Here is a 22,728-nt window from a genome sequence, read left to right as displayed (position 1 = left end):
TTTCCAATTTATGCTGACACAAAAATCAACCACAACTGAAACATTGTATAACTTTATTAAAAGAGAGGTCTCTTCAACATTTGCAAAATTAAACAATAAGTAACTGCTCAACATTAAAACATAACATAATTAACGAAATAAAATTATAATAGCAAACAGTTGGAATGAACATGTTCCTGGATTTTTTTAGTATTTGGTCATTGATTGTCACCTATAATGTATAGGATTAGAGTAATTAAAATAGACAGTTTACTCCATATAAATATTAAAAATACTTTGTGAAGCAACATTTTAGAAAACTATGCTCATTTAGTGTACTTTTGTACAGATCTTTAAGAATTATGAATGACAAAAGTTGTGCTATTACACTTGTAAATAGTAGAGCACTGTAATTCACCATTAAACAAGAGGTACAAGTCTATCGTGTCAATTAAAAGCTTGCTGGTGAAAATAATTTCTGCAGAGTAACTGCGCAATTACAATTTCAAAGTAGCATGACTAGAAACAAACAATCACAACAACATTCAGATAAAATAATACAGCACTTTTATGTACACGGGATTGGCAAACAGTAATAAACAAGAGGGCCAAGCTCGCCCTGTATCGCTCACCTGACAATAACTGGACATCGAATCAGCCAAGATCATACATCAATAAACATTACTACGAAGTTTGGCTAGAATTTGTTAACAAATGTTGGCACAAGAGTGTTACAATAATAATAATGGAAATTTTAACAATCCATAGGCAATAACTCTGGACCTAATAGCATGATTTTGCTCATAATCACATTTGTCTCAGAAAATGTGCCCATACAGTATTCCGTTACATAGTCATCAAGTGTGGTTAAAATTGATGGAGAAATGTAGATGCAACGGTATTAAAAAATTAAATGTGAATGAAGGACAGCTGACCACCTTAAAAGCTCCACATGAGCACCTCATGCTCAGGTAGGCTGAACATACAGTATGACATGGACATCTGCACATGGTATTTACTTCTGTTCAACCAAAGTAACTACATTGTGTAAGAAATGAAACATTAAATCAGTTGCACATGTGAAAAAATATTCTTAGAACTGTTATATTAAAAACAACCTTTGAAATTAAACAGAAAAAGTGCAGTAACCATATAATAAGAAATTCACATCAACAGCTAAATAGGACGATGTGCAAACAAAATCAATGCATGTTATCATTCTTCTTTTCTCCCTTATAGCACAGAAAACATGAATGGCAAAAGCATCTGCTTTGTGTTTACCAAAACAGCTCAGAAAACATGATTTGAAAAAATCAGTCCAGAATCAGAGTATGGCACAGGTATAGTCATTGACTGACAAATCAAGTAACATTAATGACTAGCATCTGTAGCTAACAAATGTAAGTGAACAAGTTAAACATCATGTTCATTAAGTATACCTTTACATTTGGACAAAAGCAAACCATTGAAAAGGTGCACAGTCTGCAGACAACAATTTTAAATTCAAGCAAGTTTATGGAAAACAAAATCTGGCATGATGTGTAAATTTGTAAGTATCTTGTTGGAAAGGATGGATGCTTCCCATAATAAACGCTTTACTAAATTTACGCATTTAATTATTTTTATTGCAGGTACATTTTACATGAAATATTTTTCAATTCCAGCCAGTGACTGGTTTCAAAATAGGGCAGGCATACTTCCAATACGAAATGCCCTCTTTATCTACTCAATATATCAAGATAAGACAAACACATCAAGGCAAAATATGATGCATATATGCATCCATATCCTATTGTACTTATCACAATTCAAGAAATTGAACATGGTGATAATATTCTCATATTAATAGTGAGTGGTGACTGTGAAACAGCTTGCACACAGACGGATGAAATTCACAGCTATATACTCTTCAGGGAACATAGATATGTCATAACATGTAATTTTGTCAATGCCCTAAAAGCTAAATAATGTCATTGTCCTAAGATATAAACACTCTAATTTTCTGCTTGATTTCGGCTCTAGATTTCGGCTCTACATAGAGGGCATATGTTAACACTGGCAGCACACTGGTAGCACGTAAAAAGATGTCCGCAGTCGGCAAAGACAATGTCACGTCTGTGTTCCCTACAAATCCCACATTCTGAAAAACAGATGAAAAATTTGAATATCAACATATGAATCCAGTACAATCTTAATTACACAGGTTTATTTTATGCTTGGCAGTGATTTCTTGAAAATTATCCGTGGGATATATATCGTTAATGTCTTGTCATTAATTTTTGCTGAAATTATGCAGGAAATAAACATAATATTTGTTTCAGAACAGTGTGATACCTATAGTATCTATCATTTAGGTTTAGAAAAACAAAACTAATTTATACCATTGTAGCAATACAAAATGGATAAAGAACTTCTTCTAAACATATCACTTGGTAAAATTTTATGTAACAACAATTACGCAATTTACACTTAAATGTGGCGTGTTCTGAGACAACTGGGCATAATGCATGTGCGTAAAGTGTCGTCCCAGATTAGCCTGTGCAGTGCGCACAGGCTAATCAGGGACGACACTTTCCGCCTAATCATAAAAGCGGAAAGTGTCATCCCTGACTAGCCTGTGCGGACTGCACAGGCTAATCTGGGACGACATTTTCCGCACATGCATTATGCCCAGTTATCTCAGAACACGACACAAATTGTAATGCAATTTATAGAATATCATAGATTACTGCATCTTCATTTATAGGTTTCTCATTCAATAGTTATTAATAAAACAAGGGCCCCTTACTGCTATATAATTAGGAAATATTTATCATCAGTGAATAAATTATCAAATTTAACAAATTAAATGGAAAAGTGAGTTTTTTTACAACACATTAAAGTACCTTAGCACTATAAAATGTATGAAGTTTGCAGACAGTACAGTCAGCATAAAGTCATTACTGTTTCTGTTTGCTGTAATCATGTGACAACCCTTTAGTTATGGCAATGTTGGATCCCATTCATTCCTGGGCCATGATCTTGAAGGAGGTTGATTTGCTTGGTTGTTCACTCTGTTGTGGGTTGAAATTGCTGCAATTAAGCTGTTCATTACATGTAAGCGCTCACTGTGCATCTGTTTGCGCCTTTCTTTTTCTTCCTTATCTTTTTCTTTCCGTTCATCCAGATATGACTTAAATAGCGAAACTAGTTCACCAGATTTGGATCGCAACTTTTTCTTTGCAGGCTGTTGTGTACTTGTACTGGATGATGATGATGTGCCGACTTCTCCTTCCTCATCATCTTCATTTGCAGGTTGCTTTGCTGCAACTGTTCCAGATGACAGGACTGCTTCTGGTTCAATAGTCGGATCGTTCTCAAACAACTCATCTATTTCACTTTCATACTCAAAGTTTTTTCGGCTACTTCCAGACTTCTTGTTGTTTTTTGTACATTTGTATGCTCTAATTAATGATTTCCAGCGTCCTGAGATTTGTTCAGTGGAAAAGTTGTAGCCCTGCTCTTTAAAGTTAATACTGATTGTGTCCCACATTTTTTTTCTTTGTTTTGCCTTTTTCCACATGCTTTATGTTGTTCCTATATAACTGAATAAGGAACAATGTTTGTTCCCTGTTCCACATAATACCTTCACTTCCATCTTCAATTTAGCTGTTGCTTCTTTCAGTTTCACAAACACAGGGATGCTTCTGGAATGTGCTCATGTCATCAAAGAAACTGCGGCATGTTTCACATTGAAACATGGTTTTAGTATTGTCAGTAGGTGTGAATGATTCATACGTCCCTTGATCTGCAAAAAGAAATTTACTATTGTGTTAATATTTTATAGAATCATCATAATTTGCAAATTCAATTATAAATGTTTATGCAATGTTTAATCATGAAGTATAATTTTTTTTAAATGCACACTTCCAGTATTATACTTCAACTTTGGCCTGTAAGTAATGACCTTTCAAAATAGTAAATTGTGGACTAGACGGCAAGAATTTTGTATGCAATATGTCATGGTTTCATATTGTTCATTCACTATCCTGTGTGCAACACACTGGTACTTTAAGAACTACTGTATTCACATGTGTATATTACTTTTAGTCATCGCTGTGTATACAGACTAAGGCTGTCTCGCACTCTTGAAAATCTCATACGCTTCTATTTGTTATCTCAAATCGTTCTGTGGACTATAGATCTATATCTCAAACTCAAACCCTCACCATTTTAACCTTGTAACAAATAAATTAGTTGCAATAATCCAACTCCCAGCTAGCTGTTAGTTGCGCTCGATTGGTCATTGTCGGCTCGGGTACTACTTACATGTACCCCGGGTACTCTTAAGTATATTTACATGTACCCCGGGTACGGTAAATATACTTTAACGTACCCGGTCGATATTAGACTGTACCGGAGTTGTGTTCCCGCCCTAAATTCGATTTCATAAAACGCGATTCCGATTACCGTAAAACGATATTGTTAATCTTAAACAATCTTTTCTTTTAAAAAACTGCATCAACATGCTCTTTGAGTATGAGTTTCGATAATATAGAGGCAATTTAACAGAAAATTGACATAAATGTGAACATGATTAATTAAAAAAAATAGTTAAAACTCCCGGGTACGTTTTAGTATATTTACCGTACCCGGGAAAGATGTAAGTTTATTTGAGAGTACCCAGGGTAAGTACCCGAGCCGACAATAACCAATCAAGCGTTAGTTGCAATAATCCAACTCCCAGTTATTGACCCTCCAGGTAGTTGCCATAATCCAACTCCCAGCTATTGACCCTCTGAGCTGTACGTATGTACCCATAGCTCAGAACATTCAAGAAGAACAAAAAAATGACTCAGTCATCAGCAAAAATACAAAAAAAAAATTACGTATTTCAAACTTATATCTTGGGTTACATGTACAAAATTGCAGAGGCAGATCTAATACGAAATTATGTGCGCGCATGTACAACTACAAGTATGCAGAGAAATTTCGACATATTTGACTGATATTTTACATGATCATGTAGCGATACCATTGTCGGATCGAAGTGAGGCTGCGACGATGCGCTGTTCTATCAAAAATATGCTTCACACCGTCTTGACAGTTCAAAACTTGTCATTTGGTAAAGAGTTTACGATCAAGTTACCGTACTGTAACGACTTGCATACCATATACCATACAGTTAACTGTTTTGCTGTATAGAAGAGCTGTTTCATAGTAAACTATTTAATGTCGTTCAACTATCCCTTTATTTCACAATCGCTGAGTTTGAATTGTCTATTGCAGACGAAACAAACAAGAGGGCCATGATGGCCCTGTTTCGCTCCACTGCTGAAGAAAAGGTTGAAACAAATAATCTCGGCATGTACAAATACTAAATGATAGGCCCTTTTTAAGCATATGTCAACCCCAGTGGCATAATTTACAAACTTGTAGAGGACTACTTTATCTCACTGCATACAATGTGTAAGCCCTAGGTCCTAAAGTTAAGGAAAAGAACATTTAAAAAGTTTTCACAAAATATGCTCCATATAAGCGTATGTTCAATTTTGTGACCCCCGGGTCAGGGTTAAATTTGACCCCAGGGGAATAATTTGAACAAACTAAGGAGAGGACTATAAGATGTCAATACATACCAAATTTGGTAGCCCTAGGCGCAATGGTTATGAACAAGAAATTTTTAAGTTTTCAGAAAATATGCCCTATATAAGCATATTTTCAATTTTGTGACCACCGGGGCAGTTTCAAATTTGTCCCCAGGGGAATAATTTGAACACACTAAGTAGAAAACTATAAGATGTCACTACATTCCAAATTTGGTAGCCCTAGGCCCATTGGTTATGGACAAGAAGACTTTTAAAGTTTTCACAAAATAGGCTCCATATAAGAGTATGTTCAATTTTGTAACCCGCTGGGCAGGGTCAAATTTGACCCAAGGGGTATAATTAAAAAAAATACCTTTCAAGTATTTACGTGTCATTTGTCATTTGTTCCTTTTAAATGCAATAAATAAAACGTTGCAGTACGATGACGTCGTCTAAAACAACGACAAAAACGTCTTAAGTATTCACGTGTCATTTGATGAATGAAAATTTGATATACATAATTCATACTCGCTAAGCTGCTTTGCAAATACATTGTATGTAGATTTCTATTTCAAATTATTTGAAGAAATGGAATGAATAGGATATTCAATGGTTCAGCTTTTAATATGTGACCTTTGAAGCGACATGAACTTTTCATTTCAAAAGACGTATCAATAATAATAATTCCGTGACTCCAAAGTAAACCACGATTTATCGGTAATGATCGGAAGTTTTCTTTAAAACATACATGCGCAGTTTATGGTATACACACATTGCATTGACCTTTAATATGCACGTATTCTATTTTGTCTTTTGTCAGTGTTTACTGTATTTATAATTTTTATATTAAGTTTAACAAGATGTGTTTGTGAAACACTATGTTCCCCATACATTTGACCTTTGACCTTGAAGGATGACCTAAACCTTTCACCACTCAAAATGTGCAGATCCATGAGATACACATGCATGTCAAATATCAAGTTGCTATCTTCAATATTGCAAAAGTCCTGGCCAATTTTAAAGTTTGACGCAAACAAACCAACAAACAGACAGAGCAAAAACAATATGTCCCCCAGTATAGACTGGGGACATAAAAAAATATTTGAGAAACGTTAGAGATTTTGACATAATCATTCCAATATGATACTCGTTGCAAATAAAGTGCTGGCGTATAGCCATCTTTTGGTACCGTATCAGCCTAATGGTGAGGACAAAACGTGTTGATGTACTTTATAATGCACTGTTAAATAACTTAATTTAATATAAGCCAACAGGATATAATACAGCCCCATATAATAAAAGGTAATTGTGAAGTGGAACAATGGAAAAATGCGAATTACGCAAAATGCTTTATCATTTTCATGCGAATGTCTTAACAAAACACTTAAGTTTTTATCGTGAAACATGCACCAGACGTGTATACCTACCAACGATACATAAGTAGCTATTTGACTGCTTTTTGTAACAGCGTCTCTTTTGATTAGTCAATAGCAATATATAAGTTCTTCATTAGATTTAACATAAAGATTAAACGTTGAAATGTATTTGCAGGCATACTTTAATAAATTGTTGAAACTGTTTGAATGGAGCAATTGAATGCAAATGATTTTATTTCATTAATTTCATCATTTTGTTGTGTTTCTATGTATCTACTGTTTTCTTTATCGAATACCTATTTGAGGCAGTGTTAACCCCAAAGGGCTATAGTCGAGAACACAGATTCTATATGTAACAAATATCATAAAAATGGCCGTTGTTGTTTTGGACATGTTATTCCGAAGTGTATTCACGTATTTGTTAAATAATGAAATTCACGAATTGGGGGCGATTGCCATTCTTTTATTACATCATTCCGTTGCACATAGAACCAGTTTTTAAGTCAAAACGCAATAGTAAAAGTGATTTTAAAGATGAAGTCTGTCAACACGAGAAGACAGAAGTAGAATGGCGTTAAAAATCCAACCTATGAATTGGCCTTATTTCATATTTGGTTCAATTTTGCATTCATATGTTTACTTTCGTTTTTAATTGCACAAGTGTTATGTAAAAGATCTGAAAGCATGTAAATACCATTTAAGAGCGCATTAATGACAATGAAATGTTACCACGATCGTGCATTATTCCAATTTTGAGGTGTGTCTCGAGTAAGAAGAAATTAATAAATTATTATAAATTCAACGAGAAGACAGCAAATAACTATGGTAAGACTAACTAATATTTAAATCTAACGAATAGTAATATGACAGGAATACTATTTCAGCAACGTCGTTTATACTGTGTTTTGTGGTTTTCTTTTCATTTTCATTGTGTTTATGCTTTGTACAAATATACGTGACTAACAAAATCTAGTTGCTTAATATGACACTCTTTAAAATAAAAATCTAGCGTAATCATTTTTATTGGCACCTTTTGCTTGTTACTGATTTTTTACGTAATGAGTTGTCAATAAAAAACAGACCAATCAACGGAAACACATTATAAAGCAAGCCTTTGAAGAGAAATGCCATAAAATTGCTGAGAAAAAAAATACAACAGTATAACAACATTCACATAAAGAGTCTTCCATTGAAATAAAATATAAAAATGGCTTTTTGTAAATTTGCCATATACAGTTCCGTTAGAAATAATGATAACGTAAAACATAGATGATAAACTCTACCTTAATAAAAATGTTACAACTTCTACAAAAATCAAATGCGTGTAAATTTCTCATATCATTCACAAAAATAGTGACACTATTTTCTTATTGAGATTTAGCTTATGTTCATCAATTTCATTTACGTTTGAAATATTTTTTGTCTTTTCTTCTCTGTAGTTGAATATAGATAAATAATATATGAAAACAGTTGCACGAACAGTTCATGCAAAATTGTAAAGTACAATATAATTTTACAAGCATTCGGTTATTAACATATATTTCTTAATGATACAATTTTATCATAACTATATATGTGTAATATGAAATTTCTAACTGGAACACAAAATTATAGCTCTCGCTTAAAAAATACGCAGGGAGTAAAGTCGACATAAAGAGCGAATATTAATACGAAAGCCTTTCTGGGACGAGTCTGATAAATTAAATTTCACAATCACCCTTACATAGTATTCTAGTTATCATACAATATATTTTTTAATTTGTTCCAAATGCAAAAAAAACAAGTCCTTAGTTGCTAAAAACAATGGCAAACCAGATTAAATTAACTGAATCTAACCTTGAGTAATATTAAAATTGTTAGTTATCGTTCCCGTTAACGCCAGTCGAAATAGTCCCAAAAAATTCCACGCAAAAGCAATGTAACTAGACAAAATATCGCTTTATGCCTCGATTCAAATTTTAATCAGCATTTAATGCGGAACCACAACACCACACCATAAAGTCATTTAGCAGTTAAAGCTTAATAGGCATTCTCATCAGCAAACAAACGATTGAAACGGCATACAGATAAACTGTAAATCTTAATTGCTAGGCTATTACAATGAATCGCTATTTGACAACGCATTTTCAGTTTTTTTATATACTTGATCGTCGTTATTAAACCATAAACCGTCAAAAACTATTGTCGTTATTGACAGAGTTGATTTCTTGGTGATTTTGAAAATAAATATATGGCGCGTGTATACATATAAATTATAACGAAGGGATTCGTTACTGAAGCGTTTAAAATAATATTGTAGTTTTGTTCACACAATGGATAACATTTTCTTGTTGCTGACAGTGGGCTCTTTAAAAGCAATTAAATTTCAATCGAAATATGCGCTTCCAGGAGTCAATGTGAATCGTGTACAACAACAAAAGCCTTCGTACCATCGAATGACATCAAGTGCCGACGGTTTCCTGTGGACAGAAAATGCCACACGTTTGGCTCAGTCGAAATAGATTTCTTTTGAGAAGACAACATCCCTTGTCTATCGGATATTGATGTCAAGGAATATTTTCTCTGCGAAAAAATAACATTTAAGGTCGAAAAAACCACGAAAGCAATGCCTTGTTTTTCGCAAAACTATCCGCTGTGGCATACGCCGAGCCAGAGTATTTGACCAAGTGCATTGATCACATTTTGCCAGACAATTACTTTGAGATAATAGAAGCTTTTGGAAAAAGTGCGATAGATGGGTTGACTACAAAGAATGTTTTGTGTACACTTTTTTTTTATCTCATCGTCATTGCAATAGCCTTGTTGGTTACAGAGGAACGACCGTCAATTAAAGCAAATACCTGAAGAAATGGCTGATAATTACTTGGAAGTGGCTGCAGAAGACGGATGTGTTCAAAGATATTGCATTATTGCGCATAGAAGACTATATGATCCATGTATAAAACAAAGCGTAACGGAACTTGCCACCAAATATAAGACTTATGATGTAGTAGTTACAGGTCACTCCCTTGGTGGCGCCCTAACATCTTTGACGTCTTACGCTCTTTTTCGATAGGATCTTTCTGCGAAAGACAGAATGTCATTTCACACGTATGGATTTCTCGTGATGGTGATATTAGGTACGCATTTAATCACGACAAAGCCGTTCCCAATAGTTGGCGAATAATCCATTGGCAAGACATTGTTGCTAGGATTCCTTTAAAAATATTGGGATATTATCGCCCACTTGGTGCAAAAAGGTACCATGTAACATTGAAATTAAAAGTCACATGGTGCTTATTCGCACCAATGGGGCGATATCATCATAAAACTGCGGTCTTGTACCCAGAAGATATGCCGCTGGTCTCGAAATACAAAATTTGCACAGACAACGAAGACTTTACATTAAAAAACATACCGGTTTAATTTTCTCAACACAGCTTATATTTTGGAAAAGACGTCGGCAGTTATTGCCAAACCAATTTGAAATACAAACGAGCTACGGATGAGCCCAGATTCCCCGAAGACCACTGAGAGGCCATTTCATGGAAAGATGCACGGAAATAATATTTAAACCGACTGATATAATTATTGCGCTGTAAATCGCTCGAGCGATTCTAAATAATGTATACGAGTAGTAATTTTTGGTGGATATATTAACAAATGTTTTCATCAATGAAACATCGCTTTTCATTTGAAGCAATTCTAAGTCAAAGGCTTAATGTAGATTTTCAAAATAGACACAAACAATTTCGTCGATGTATATCAATGTATCTTAACGTTTTATCCGAGTCACGTATAAAAATAACTCATTTTCGATTTTAATCAACTACATAATAACGCCCTTCAAATACACAGACAAGGGCCAAGTTCAAATTTGACACCAGGTGCATAATTTTTTTTAAATGTGAGAGGACTATACAATGTCATTACATACCTAATTTGATAGCCCGAAGTCCAATGGTTCAATTTTGTAACCCCCGGAGCAGTTTCAAATTTGACCCAAGGGGCATAATTTGAACAAACTGAGTAGAGAACTATTAGATGTCACTACATACCAAGTTTGGTAGCCCTATGGCATCCTGTTATGGACAAGCAGATTTTTTAAGTTTTCACAAAATACACAGTATATAAGCATATGTTCAATTGTGTGACCCCCGGGCAGGGTTAAATTTGACCCCAGGGGCATAATGGAACAAACTTGGTAGAGATATAAAAGATGTCACTACATACCATATTAGCCCTATGCCCAATGGTTATGGACAAGAAGTGTTTTTTTTAAATTCACAAAATAGGCCTTATATATGTTCAATTTTGTGACCCCCGGGGAAAGATCAAATTTTACTTCCAGGGGCATAATTTGAACAAATTTGAAAGAGGTTCACCCCAGGACCATTTCTGAGAAGTTTCATAAGAATTGAACCAATAGTTTAGGAGAAGTAGATGTTGAAAGGAAAAGTTAACGCACGGACATACGCACGGACGCACGCACAACGGACACATGACAATGCGTAAGCCAGGCTGGCCTTTATCCAGTGGAGCTTTAAGCCAATGATTGCTCTTAACGCAATGATTTTTATCATTTGAGAGGAAAACCTTTAAATGTATTGTCGTCTTTAGGTTGTTTGAATTTGTTGTTGACAAAATGTGCCGTTTGGTAAAAGGTTAAGGCTGAAAGTATCGTTATAGATCAATCTTTGTTGAGTTCATGGACTGATGATTAGCGACGTTCTTTGTTATAATCCTAGACCCGTATTTCACAGGCCGTGTATTCAAATTACTGATTAGCAAGACATTGACATTTATCGTTTGTTATAAAATGATGAACACAAATAGAAAAAGGAAGATAAAAACACCACTTATTGAACTCCTCAATGTAACTCTCTTTCTGAAAGGCGCACATTTAAAGCGCTAACGAAAAGCAATAAAACCCATGGCAATATTTAAGGTTATTATTCTAATTGGGTAGAATTTTTTTTGGACAATAGAACATTTGGTCGGCATAAGGCTTTCTCCTTTTCTGACAATAATTTCAAACTTTCTCTGCAACAGACTAGCGGAGAAAAGCGGACATAAGTAATTGAAGTGGTTTGTTGACTTGTCTACGATTCACTCTCTTTCATATACATTACTGACCTTTAAACTATGTAAGTTGCTATAATCAAGTTGCAATAAAAATAGGATATGTTTCTTCGAAAGACGGATATGATTAATACAAGTGAATCAACATGTAGATAAAGTGGTTGACGTGTTTTGTTGCCTTTTTGTAAAAGTCCGTTGTTCAGTATATGTAGCATATAAATGTACATATTATCGGGCCTACCATTTTGCAAATATCTGGCCCTAGGTTGTTACACTTTGTTCATGCTTACCTCATCCGTGCATGAAATTTAAAGTGCTGATGAATATTGGAATAGCCAATATCAATTACACCGTCATGCTCGATTAAACATAGATTGTCATTGTTCCTGCTTATAAATGCAAAAATGCCAACATTTAAGAGCAACATTAATTTCATGTTCCAGTGCATTGAGCATGAAGAAAGATCTATAACCTCGAAGCCAGGATACCATTCTAATTTTTTCTGTACAGGCTCTGGTGTTATAATTTCAAGAGCATGTTCAAGTCAGAGCGAACTCGAGTTTTTAAGAGTTTGTTTTGCGACTTAGAGTTGGTGATAAACCAATTTGAAGTTTCTTCCATACGTGCATATTTAATATCTTATTCGTTCATGTTCGTGTTATTAAATACAGCATCATTCATCCAAAAGAAACAACATATACATGTATACTTGAGCTCCAAAGCTTCCATCTATTATCTAAAATATACTTACGCCTAGTGTTTATGCTTTAACTTGGCAATACAGTCACGCAGGCAATGGGACTTGCTTGCCAGGCTATCTCATAGGTACAGTTCATTTGTGAGGGACGACCATATATGCCTCTAGTAAAGTCCAATCCGGAAAAGATATACTTGTAATTTATGTGATTATAAATGTAACTGATGCTATTTAACTATATCCATATAACAACGGTAAGTCGCCGTTTCTGCCGGCTCCATTGAGGCAGAACAGTATATCGTTATTAAACGAGGAATCATGTTTTTTAAGAAAAGGTTCAACAGTCATAATCTCTTGATTCTTCCCCACGATGTCGTCATAGTGACCATGATTTTCATTCGCTAAGTATACTTTCTGAACCTACGAATGTTTGATACAATACGATAGGGCCTTAAAACTCTGATGGTGCGCTCGATGTAAAGGTTTCCTGAAAACCACCTTTCCTTCTTTAACTTTGTCAAGTTTGGAGACTAATCATCTTTTATCGCGGCTCGGTTCATGACTGACATGCTTGGGAATAATACTGAATGTTGTTGTTTTATTATATTTATTGTAAAACAATGTCTAACAACGTAGATTACTCAATATTGGTACCTGGATACTCTAACAATACGTCGCCGTAATGCGGATTGTGAGGATTCGTAAATATTTACCACGCTCGTCACGAGATTTGAACCCACGCTCTTTGGACCCGGAGTCCGAGGCGCAGCCCTTCGACATTTTCCCTTTATATTAAATTATAAATGTCAACTTTCAGTTTCGGGTAACCCGAAAATATTTGGTACCGTTTAAGATATAACAAGAGAAGTAAAACTTCCGTCAATGAAGATAAGAACAATATAATAAAGTTACATAGTTGATATTGAATTAGCAATCGAAAGCCCCCTCCTTTACTCGTTAGTCGTCGATCTAGAAATAAAAAGACATAACTTAAGCGTATGGTATCCTGGAGTTACGTCCTTGTCCATCAAGGCCGGCGAATTGCTGTAAGAGTTTAAATATACATAACAATATGAGAAAGATATTCCTTCCATCAATAGTGTAGGTATGTAAAATAGACATAGGAGTAGAAATGTACGTGTTTAGTTCGAAGCTTTTCATCAATTGCTTTTTTGTAGGTTCATCCGTTGCTCACCTTGATTTCAGACTTTACATCGCACTAATACACATTTTTCCAGTGTCAATTAAGACCGTTGTACAATAGAAATCTGATCTGATCGGGAGTGTTTGTGAGATCGATAGAAACGCTGGTTTAACGATGGGATCAATCGCTTTTGGAACGCGTTGAATGCATCAATCGATTGAACGCTTGACGCTGGAATCTAGTTCTATTGACTTGCCGTAAAATATAATTGCGGAACAATTGTCTGTTGTCATATCAAAGAATGAAACGGGTAGATCGAGATTCAAAAAATAGGCGGAGTGATTGAAATAGTCGAATGTAATGAAACGAGTGAGTGCTACTTTATGCACACAGAACGTAACATGTTACGGGTTTAAGCTAAAAGCGAATACACAAATGTCAGATTCCTCATGTTTTCAACTATAATAAACCAGCCACACACTCTATGATATAAGGCTACCGGATATAAAATCTTCCCTGTATTTTTGACGTTTATGGATACTTGGTCTCCGTTTATTCCGTGTTTGCATCGTGTTTAGACTATGGCGGCTTTATTTTTGGTCAAATCTTTGTCAAACTTGCTCGGAATTATTTTTATGGAAATATATCGGATAAATTCGATCAAGTTGTGTCTTAGAGTAGCTCAAGTAGATTAAGTGTTACACATCAGGTTTAGTTTAAAAAAAATATTGTTTACAATAAGTGGCCACATTGTTAGGCAAATCATAACAAGAGTTACTCAGAATATTGTTCTGATGTTCTAATGATCTAGGTCAAGCTTGATCAAGCGTTTGTAGGGGATTATAAGATATGACTACATGTATAATATTGGTTAAGTTCTAGAAATACGTTATGGACATTTTGCTAAAATCTGCACAAAACACAGTATGGACATTTTGCTCAAACCTGCACAAAACACAGTATTGATAAAATGTGGGTCACACGGCTATATTGTTCCCTACCCAATTGCCACTTGTTTGTCCGATATATTACAAATAAGCTTAGAATGTCTTGATTGATCCATGATCAAGTTTGATCACGGTACTTAATATGTAGAAAATCAGATCACATATTATAACAATCTTTTACACTTTTACTCGATTTGATTGAATTGGGATTTTCTGCCGTTTTGAGAATAAGATATATATTACGGCAGTCAGTGCACCTTTCAGTGCTCCTTGTATGACATAGTTCTGTACACAACGAGTCAAAGCCACTGACAACTTTCTTGCGTAAACACAAAGGTTCAGTGGTGAGCGATGAATAAATTCCGTCTTATTGACGTCATAATTCGAAAAGAATATTGGCTGAAGCAGGTCATATTTCATGATAAGTTGGATGTGGTCAAAAGTATTTCACTGATTTAAATCTAAAAATGTTGAACAATGTACAAGTATCACACGGAGTCAAAAGATGGGTCACCATTGAAAATCTTAAATGAACAATTGTGTGTACTTACGTCTGTTAACATTAAAAAAGTGACTATATATGCTGCATAACATTTTAGCTAAGAAGACGCGAGGGACAATCTTTATGTTACCGTCAGAGGGAAGGCTAGAAATTTAAACTCTTCTTCATAACTATAGCCTTTTTATCCCGAAAGTGAAGCTGAAATATAATACGACTCTACGGACGTATAAAAACTAAACAGGAAACTAAGCAATTTCCCACTTTCTCAACAGGTTTTCTACCTAACCTTGGTCTATTATGCTACAAATGTGCAAGCAAGACATACACAAATCACGAGAACTTAGCTAAAGAGGGACATCGGACGGTGAAGTGGAACTATTTCAAGTCTTTTGGTCCATGCAGACAAATGTTTGCGTCTTGCAGCATACATATGTGACGAAAGGAGATATTGCTCATGATGATCATTGTTCACAATGCTTTCAGGGGCTGTGTGCATTTAGTATAACTGATCTAAAGTCGTCTGCTGCAAATTGTAACAGGTACTTATGTGTTATTTATGTTTTTCTAGAACGCGTACAGCCCCGCAACATTTTGACCAAAGTTGAATACTTCAGTATACTTTGTAAATTTTAAATTGTTACTTCTTCTAACAAAGGTCATGTTTCGCTGAAAAAAGTTCAAAATATCTTTATCAAACAATCCGTATGTTGTTGTAGATGACTCAAGAACTTATTGTTTTGCTCAAAATGACAAATTTCTCATTTTCTCACATTTAGCTCAAGCCTTTATATTTAAAATTGATCATAAATCAATCCGTCACTTGCAAACGCTTTTGATTGGAAACATTCCAAGTTTGTCATTCTGCATATAGTATTAGGAGCAATAGCCCACACTTATGGCTCAAGTTGTATGCATTAAACAAGTGTTAGTCAGAGTATGTTTTAATACGGGTTAAAATCGTAGATTTGCTTATTGCTTATCTATAGAACACAAACCATTTTATGTTTAGAACGAAGATGACCATGTTATTCAGAAATGGATGCATCCGATCTGTCACAAGAGACACAACGGTACAGTTTTTTTCTTTTTACTGGTTGAAAAGCAACGTTGGTTTGAATTGATTTATTAGAATATCAAATCGATTCTAGAAATGCTATACCTTTTTAACTTTTTACCAAACGACACGTTTTGTTTGTCCCAAATTGAAAGCGGTTGGAGACACAAATTAAAATTGAAATAGAACACGAAGAAATCGCGTTGGTATGGTAGAAATTATTGTGGGATAATGAGACATTGCTAAGTTTGCGCAATATCTCCCTTTCCCAAAATCATGTTTAGAGTCGTCTGAAACAAACTCGTAAAATCTCGTTATTGTTTGGTTATAGGTTAAGCAAAATATGCGCTGTACAACCATTGAGTTTTCAAAAGGGGAAGACCAGCATTTAACAAAAATTTCTTAGGGGATATAACTCCCTCAACATCTGAAAAGGCTTTGCCCCCCCACCCCAGTGCTCATAAGGAAATGTCATGGTAGTGTGCACTGGTGCATGGATTCTCGTGAAGTAAATGAATGACGTCACCAAGATAAATACATATCCTTGACATTGACAGAAGATTGATTATATTCACTTTTTGGAAAGGCGTGTTTTTCATATATTTATGCTAAATCGGTCTAATGGCAGATACCTATAGCAAAAGAGGACCAACCAAAGACTGCATTTATATACAAATATCGTATATTTCACTTTAAAATCAAAATTATGCATTCTGGTAGTTATTCGGTAGAAGAAGTTTTGAAAATACAATTAGAAGATATCGAAAGTAAAAGGAAGCGTCATTTTAAACAAATATTCAAAACGTTTTTGTCAGTCTGTTCAGGAGTTGCCTGAATGCAAAATATTAACTAATTTTATAGGAAGTATTGGATTATAAAGGAAATTATTCTGTTTCAATATAGAATCACACTACATGGGGGCCCTCGACTTTACCATTGTTTCATATTAAGTAGTAATTATCCGACATCCGCATATATTAGTACATGTACGTTACTTGAGGAATTTAACCGTAAGCCGTTCGAGTATGAGTGGTAGTGTCTGTATTGATTTGTGCGAGTTTACATCAAGATTGGAAATACGTGGTTACGGTATGTTTTGTAAGACCAAAGGAAAAACGGGATATAGAAACTGAATTCGAGACTTAACTTATCATGCATGACACCATGTCAACACGCAAGAACGTTCTAACTTGGAGTTATATGTGACATTTTAATGAACGGTCCACCGCCTAGATATCAGCAAGATGTCTAGCCTTGATGAGGCGAATTACGAATATGCCAAACGGCTTCTTGGAAATGTTATCGTCTTAGGGATTGTTATTTTGCCAGGCATTTTCGGAAACATTCACATCTTGCACTTTTACTTCTTTAAAAAACCAAAGAGCTCAATTCGGGTGTTTACCCTCTTTCTCGCAGCTGTGGATTTGATTACATGCTGCATTTGCTTTCCACTGATTATTATCAACTTTTCCATTCCACTAAAAGCGTTCAAACACTTTGACTCTTTATGTCGATTTGGATATTATCTAAACACCGTGATGTTTACGGGTGAAGCTACTACCCTGCTGGCAATTGCAGTTGACCGGTACAAGCACCTGTGCAAGCCGTTTGGACACCAGATAACCGTAAAAGCTGCCAAGATAGTGTGTATTATAATAGCATTGCTAGCTGTTATTTCTGCTATCCCTGTGCCTATCATATATGCTAGCACAGAACGCCCAGAAATACACCCAGACGCATATCGATGTTTAATTTCAAAGGAATACGAGGGCTCGCTGTTTACATATATTTATTACGGAATTATGCTGACTATTGCTATTTCCGGATGCTCGTCATTGTCAGTACTTTACATCCTCATCGTTGTACGACTTCGGCGACATCAAGCCAACATTAACAATATGAAGCAGAGCTGCACAATAGCTATGGGACCATGCCAGGACACGGAACCAGGTGGTGAGACCAAACAATTACAAGGACAAGAAATCAAAATGGCGGCCAAAGAAATGACCAACAGAGAATCAGAAGGCATGAGTGACCAATCAGAGAGCATACAGGTCCAATCAACGGCCACAAGTAATGAAGAGGACGAGGTAAGTTCCGAAAATGAAACTGAAATCCTGAAGGCCTTCGACAATAATTACAAGAGAACAGCACACGTTCCGTTAAAAGATAAGGAAATTAAAAAATTCAATAAGGTCAAACGGGCGATATACATGTTTACTGTTGTAACGGCTCTCTATGTATGCAGTTACGTGCCCTTCCCACTCATCCGTTTGGCCGTACAACTCAAAGCCGAAGGAGTGTATTATCCAGCAGAGATAACACGCTGCTTCTTATATCTTAATAATGTGTCAAATTCCTTCATCTATATGATTTTTGACTCTGTGTACCGACAGGAATTAAAGACATTCTATAGCAAGATAGTGTGCCGACGACGATAAACACTTTTTCAAAAGCAGATGTCTTCCAGAAAAGCGGAAAAAAACATTCGAAGTACTACGTTCTTGATTAGCTTCAAACTTTAGACAAAAATTGCGCGTATGCACCCGTGTAGCAAATTTGTTTTAGTCGACTTTAAATCAGATTTGTAAAAATACATGCAAATTTCAGGCCTCCAGTTTTTTTATATGTATGAAAAGTCCCTTAACGCTTTCTACAATATTTTCAAATGTGTTTCGATGTAGGACACAAAGACGCGTCTGCCATGACTAAAGAGTTAACCCCTTTCCCTGAAACTAACGCCTTATGAAGCCTTTGCAATAGGAGGTTATTTAAAGCATTGATATAAAATGATAATTTGCTCAAGTCTCGATATTTTCCCCCTACATTAGAATTACTATTGGAAAGAATGAAACCCAAACATAATCTATGCTTTTTATTATATCCACTTACTCCCAACCTCAATTGTGGGCGGAAACAAATTGTTTTTGTGCTGTCTTTTTGTTTTTTTCCGTCCATACGTGGTTTGCGTCAAACTTTAACATTGTCGTATCTTTTGAGCCATTGCAAATAGCAAATTCATATTTTGCATGCATATGCATCTCATGGAGCCGAACATTTTTCGGGGAAACAAAGTAAAGTCTTGGTTATCCTTCAAGGTTAAAGGTCAAATCGAAGTTTGTGTCCAGCATTTATATTGGCCATAACGTTTGAGCCATTACAGATAGCAACTTCATATTTGGCATGCATTTGTATCTCAGAGAGCCGCACTTTTTTACGGGTGGCAGGTGAAGGTCAGCCTTCAAGGTCAAATCGAAGTTTGCGTCCAACTTTAAAATTGTCCATAACCTTTGAGCCGTTGCAGATAGCAACTCGTTATTGGCATGCATATGTATCTTATGAAGCCATTTAGGGTTGGCAGGATCAAGGTCAACCTTCAAAGTCAAAGTTCTAATCGAAGTTTGCGTCTAACTTTAACATTTGCCATCAATTTTGAGCCATTGTAAATAGCAACTTCATAATTGGCATGCATATGTATCTCAGAAAGCCGCGCATTTAGACGGGTTACAGGTCAATGTCATTCTTGAAGGTCAAGGGTCAAATAGACTTATGCATCAACTTTAAAATTGTCCAAAACTCTTGAGCCATTGCAGATTGTAACTTCATATTTGGCAGTATATATTAATGTATTTCCTAAATTTCCAAGCATCAAATATGGGCAAACTACCAATGACACCAAAAATCCAACCATTCTTAGTGAGTATAGACGCATCATTAAGCTCGCTGTAAGCTATCTTTTCGATGAAAAAGTAATTTCATTTTGTATTATTCCGAGGTATCTCCCTCGTTCTATGTTGTACCATTCTGGCGCTTTTTGATGAGATTGTTCATTGTCAATTATTGTAAATACTCTTCAAAATATCTGAACGATATTTTCGTGTAAATATTGCGTTAGAATGTGAAGTTGATTATTATCATTAATATCAGTAAAAATGTATTTAATACAGGTATATTTTCATCGTTTTTTAAAAATTTAATTCTTGTAATTTGTCCATATCAAATATTATTTTAATTCTTTTTTATTTCCGTTCTTATTCTTTTGAAAGTTAATAGTATTTACTGTTAGAAAACTAAAATAAAGCCCAGCAAGATCAGAGAATTGCGGTCCATTCAAGTATTTTAAATTTATTAATGAAATTTCTAAGGAATGTGTCGTGGCATTTTAGTAACTAATCGGTTACGCTAGGACCACGTCGTGAGGTTAAAGTGTAATTACCCGCTCTATCTCCTGGGCAAAGGGCAGTAAGGTATGTTATGGTTGGTTGATTTGAACAGGTATATTAATTTGTTCACTGTAATTTCTATAGGATAATGACCAAGAATGGGTGTCTTTTAAAAGACTGCACAGATTAGTGGATGACCTTTTTTGAAAATTCACTCCCACGACAGAAAAAAATATAAGATCCTTCGTCTCTTACTCATACATTTTATACATAAAGTATTGTAGTGTCCTCAGCAATCGCGTCTCACAGGTTATGTACTATTTATTTACATATTTATATTGTTATTCAAACATGGATATAATTGTACATATAATCGACTGTTAATACGATAGCTAATTCTAAAAATGAAAATAATTATTCTCTTTTATTCTTTTACTGATTTGATTATAAAAGTAAGCATTTCCTAGCAAATATTTTGAAACAAATATTTTATACTTATAATTACTTATATACTTATTATTCATGTATTTATATAATGTTTAATACAAAAAAACATAACTTATCTGTAATGATGTAAACACATATTACTTAAACGGTTCGAGAACGGGTGCTCTTTTTAATTTATGTATTTTAAAATTGTACTTCTTTTTTTTCTTTTTTTTTAAATGTAAGTGCGTTATTTTTCTATTAACGTAAACATGGATATCAAACCAGTTAACTTATAACGGAATTTACCTCCTAATAAAATCTCTTGGTGTTCATGTTGAAGGACTTGTCTTGTAACTTAGGGTTTTACGAGGTGTGGCGTTTTCAAGATTTTGGACAGGATAAGGTATTCATTTGAAATGTTAAGTAGATATTTAATGACAATTGTATTCAAAACCGGAATGAAAAATTGTGCACACCAAGCAGAGTCAATTTATGATAACATACCATGTAAAAATGTCAACTTTGTCTAGATTTGTGCACAATAATTTAAGATGCTCTTCGAATAGATTAAATGTAAAAGTGGTAGATGGGCAAACCTGTTCCCGTTCATATAGGCAAAAGAAAGTGTAATATGTTTAATACATAAGAAGGTGAATATTACGTTGTTTAACAGTGTAGGATTTATTCAGAATTAAGATTTCAGTACATACCATTTTATTACAGACACCGACCTTACATTATCAAGTTTCTTGAATGACTAACAACTAAAAATAAACCGTTGCTACACAAATTATGCTGTTATATCTATAAATCATTTGTTGTAAAGGATAGTAATACATATTTTCAATTTGATTCATGTATATGTAAACCGGTCGTTGTAAATTTACTGTCAAAAGTGTATTTGAATATCTTTTATTAAGTGTCAATATTATCTTTTAAGTGAAGGTTACTTTAATGAATCGTGCCTGTTTATAAATGTATTCTACGAAAATATGGCTTCAATGTATTTTGCAATATATTTATGGTTTATTAAAAGCTTATCATATTTGTTTATGTACGGATACCATGTTCGAATATCAGCCTTTGGGCTGCCTATAATGTTGTTTCGTTTAGGTAGCAAGCATGGGCTAATGATATTGCTATTGTTACATGCGTGAGCTATATTATAGTATTGTTATATAATTATAAACATGTATATACTGCTTTGTATAGTGCTATCATAAGCTTATGCCTCATTACATGAATTGTGTTTCTTTGATTAAGAATAAAGTATATTATAATAATAATTATTATTATTACTACAATTACAGTATTCATATTAAGACCTTATATGTGTACTATAAATATCTTTGATAAATTGATGTTATTAACTAGCGTTATTACAACTAGACGTAATTACACATATTTGAGTATAGATAAATTATCGACAGTTATTAATACTTTAGTCCAATATTAAATAGTCAATGTATATATTGTTGCAATATAAACGTATTATTACTTTGTATTACCACCACTATTTATTTTGTAAACACTGTTCGCTTACTTTGTTCACTTTGGCTTTTTGGCTTTCTTGATCTATTATTCAATAAACTTCTAAAAACCTGTATGATAGTTTTAATCATTTCAATAGCTGCTTATAGTCCAAGATTTCCTTCCCCACAAACGAATCTTATGAAGTTGTCGTTTTACTGTTTTTCGATGTATACTGAAAAGGTTTTATTAGTTAATGAATGTTTGGTCACATGTAATCACAATACATATCCATGTCCATCGCATTATATTATATAAGACATATCATAACGACTTGAT

The 22,728-nt window shown here is 34.5% G+C and overlaps 1 protein-coding gene across 1 annotated transcript in view; it reads left to right on the top strand.

Annotated features, from left to right (window-relative positions):
* Positions 1-22,448, top strand: part of LOC127875196 (uncharacterized) — a 78,011-nt gene extending 55,563 nt beyond the window's left edge. Inside the window, exon 3 of the transcript XR_008047322.1 lies at positions 22,033-22,448. The gene's annotated coding sequence lies outside the window, so the exon portion shown is untranslated. The remainder of the gene's footprint in view (positions 1-22,032) is intronic.
* The last annotated feature ends 280 nt before the right edge of the window (positions 22,449-22,728 follow it).

The sequence above is a fragment of the Dreissena polymorpha genome, chromosome 3 (genome assembly GCF_020536995.1).
Source record: "Dreissena polymorpha isolate Duluth1 chromosome 3, UMN_Dpol_1.0, whole genome shotgun sequence".
Classification (NCBI taxonomy): Eukaryota; Metazoa; Mollusca; class Bivalvia; order Myida; family Dreissenidae; genus Dreissena; species Dreissena polymorpha.
The sequence above is the reverse complement of the archived record's forward strand: the minus strand, read 5'-3'. Positions and strand labels throughout refer to the sequence as shown.